Raw genomic sequence first — 3,362 nt, 5'->3', positions numbered from 1 at the left:
TATGTCCTGCTTCTGGGTTTTAACCTATTATCTGTGCATGGTCTTACTCAGTTGGGTACCCGGGTCATTTTAACTCAGGATGCAGTCACAGTGGAGGATGCTTCTACAGGTGATGCTCTTTGGACAGGTACACAGGAGGGTGGGCTTTATACGCTCACAGCCTTGGCTGCGCGGACTTCCCATGAGCTTGGGCTGCTTTGGCATGCTCGGTATGGTCATTTGAACCTTGATTCTCTTCACCGGGCTTCTAGGAGGGAGATGGTGGAGGGACTTCCTGATTTCCCTCCTCTTCACACATTATGCCCTAGCTGCTTGAGGGGCAAGCAGCACCGGTAGCCTCACCCGCAGGTTGCTTCTAGGCGGGCTACTTCTCCGCTTGAGTTGGTTCATACCGACCTTTGCGGACCTATGGGCACGGCCTCCCTTGGGAAGGCCAAGTATTTGATGCTGATTGTGGTCGTTATGTGTGGCCTTATTTCTTGGAATACAAGAGCGAGGCGTACTCCCGTTTCTGTGAGTGGCAGGTGTTTGTGGAGACCCAAACCACTTCCAAGGTTCGTGGTGTTCGAGCTGATCACGGTGGAGAGTTTACTTCTCATCTTTTCTCTCAGTTTTGCAAGGATCATGGTATTCGGGTGGAGTATTCCCATCCGAACACACCATCAGAGAATGGTGTGGTGGAGCGTGCGAATCGGACCATGATTGCGATGGCCCGATCTATGCTGGAGCATAGGAGTCTTCCTCATTTCCTTTGGGGTGAGGCGGTGGCTACAGCGGTGCATATACGCAACCGCTCTCCGACTTCGGCATTACAAGACATGACTCCGTATGAGGCTTTCTTTGGGAAGAAGCTTTCCGTGTCCCATTTTCGCATCTTTGGGTGCGATGCTTTTGTCCATGCGGACAAGAAGAAGAGGAAGACGAAGTTCAACACGGAGGGAGCAGTGCTGTACCTGTAGAGAACAATGCTGGATTGACTGGGGGGGCTGCTATAAATAGCCCCCAGGCCAGCAAACTGGCCGATCAACCAAACTGGCCGACCTGGCCAGATTTGGCCGACCAGCCAGATCTGGCCGACTTTGGCAAGATCTGGCCGACTGCCCAGAAAATGGGCAGTCTGGACAAAAAACAGCCCAGTTTGGGCTGTAACACACCCAGGGCTGCTGGCTAACTAAAGCAGCCACCAAAATGACCTGACAGAGCTCCTCTGTCTCCTGTCAGACTTTGACAGGAGCTCACAACCAGGAGATGACAGACTGAGACTGAAGAAGAGCAGGCTAACACCCCCTCTCAACTCCTGGGAGAGTCTGAAGACCCAAGAACCGCATGTGATGAAGCAAAGAAGCCTGAGGCAACGGCTTCGTAAAGAGATCAGCTGCATTGGCCGCCGTAGGACAATAGACCACCACCAGCTCCGAATCCACGATCCGCTCTCGAACATAGTGATACTGAACCTCAATGTGCTTCGTACGAGCATGAAACACCGGGTTCTTGGCCAGAGCAAGAGCACTCTGGTTATCCACGCGTAGCTCGGTAGGTCCGGTCTGGGAAAAACCAATCTCCGCGAGTAAGCGACGGAGCCAAACTGCCTCCATAGCGGTCGAACATAGGGCCCGATACTCAGCCTCTATAGAAGAAAGTGCCACAGTAGGCTGCTTCTTGCTGCTCCAAGAGACAGCACCAGAACCAAGGGTGAAAGCATAACCTGTAGTGGATCGTCTCGAATCCACATCACCTGCCCAATCAGAATCACTCCATCCAGAAAGGGTAATCCCATCTCCATACATGATCCCGAAGGATCGAGTCCCCTATAAATAGCGAAGAACCCGCAAGGCCGCCTGCCAGTGATCCTGGGTAGGAGTCTGCATAAAAGAAGACAATAAAGCCACCACAAAAGAGATATCCGGCCGAGTGGTTGGGATCATAAGCGGAGCGCGCAAAGCCACTCTGTAGAAAGAAGCGGTCAATCCGCTGGTACCAAGCACGAGGAGCCTGCTTGAGGCCATAAAGAGCCTTCTGCAGGCGGTAGACATGATCCTCCTTCCCCTGCACAAGAAAACAAGGAGGCTGTGAAACATAAATCTCCTCCTCAAGAATGCCATTTAGAAAAGAGTTGACGTCCATATGATAGACAGGCCAACGGTGGTGAGCAGCAAGAGCCAAAAGAACTCGGATGGTGGACATCCTGGCTGTAGGAGCAAAAGTCTCAAAGTAATCCAACCCTGCACGCTGAGCAAAACCTTTGGCAACAAGCCTAGCTTTATGCTTGTCCAAGGAGCCATCTGCAAGATATTTGGTCTTAAAGACCCATTTCACACCATAACACCTGAATCCTGCATGAGCCGGCGATACCATAAAGGAATCCGGAGAGACTCCTGCGGCTATGAGGGAGACCGGGGGGCCTCCGGAACCTGTAAAGCACCCAAATCGGAGAGGGACTCCCCCTCACCGAGTGAAGGTAGATCCTCCGCATCTGAAGAAGGCTCTATATCCCGTGAAGATCCCGAAGTGGCGGTAGAAGAGCTCGTAGTAGACGAAGGCACATCCACCAAGGGGGAAAGGGAAGCCGATGGAGGAGGAATGGGGGGGGTGCTAAGAGGCATCCTGGAAGGTAGTGAAGGGAGAGAAGGGGGGGGTCCGTTGATGATGAAGAAACATCTGTAATGGAACCATCAATCGGATCCTCAGAGGCAGAAGCCTCATCAAAGATCACATCCTTGCTCACCTCAACCGCCCGCGTCGTCGGGTCATAGAGCCGATATCCCTTCGTGGTCGTGCTATAACCAACGAAGATAAGCTTTCGCGACTTAGAGTCGAACTTCGTCTTCCTCTTCTTCTTGTCCACATGGACAAAAGCATTGCACCCAAAGATGCGAAAATGGGACACGGAAGGCTTCTTCCCAAAGAAAGCCTCATACGGAGTCATGTCCTGTAATGCCGAAGTCGGAGAGCGGTTGCGTATATGCACCGCTGTAGCCACCGCCTCACCCCAAAGGAAATAAGGAAGACTCCTATGCTCCAGCATAGATCGTGCCATCTCAATCATGGTCTGATTCGCACGCTCCACCACACCATTCTCTGATGGTGTGTTCGGATGGGAATACTCCACCCGAATACCATGATCCCTGCAAAACTGAGAGAAAAGATGAGAAGTAAACTCTCCACCATGATGAGCTCGAACACCACGAACCTTGGAAGTGGTTTGGGTCTCCACAAACACCTGCCACTCACAGAAACGGGAGTACGCCTCGCTCTTGTATTCCAAGAAATAAGGCCACACATAACGACTAAAGTCGTCCACAATCAGCATCAAATACTTGGCCTTCCCAAGGGAGGCCGTGCCCATAGGTCCGCAAAGGTCG

This window comes from Lygodium microphyllum, chromosome 4, assembly GCF_053477565.2.
Source record: "Lygodium microphyllum isolate KBCC chromosome 4, Lygodium_microphyllum_v1.1.10, whole genome shotgun sequence".
Classification (NCBI taxonomy): domain Eukaryota; kingdom Viridiplantae; phylum Streptophyta; class Polypodiopsida; order Schizaeales; family Lygodiaceae; genus Lygodium; species Lygodium microphyllum.
The sequence above is the reverse complement of the archived record's forward strand: the minus strand, read 5'-3'. Positions refer to the sequence as shown.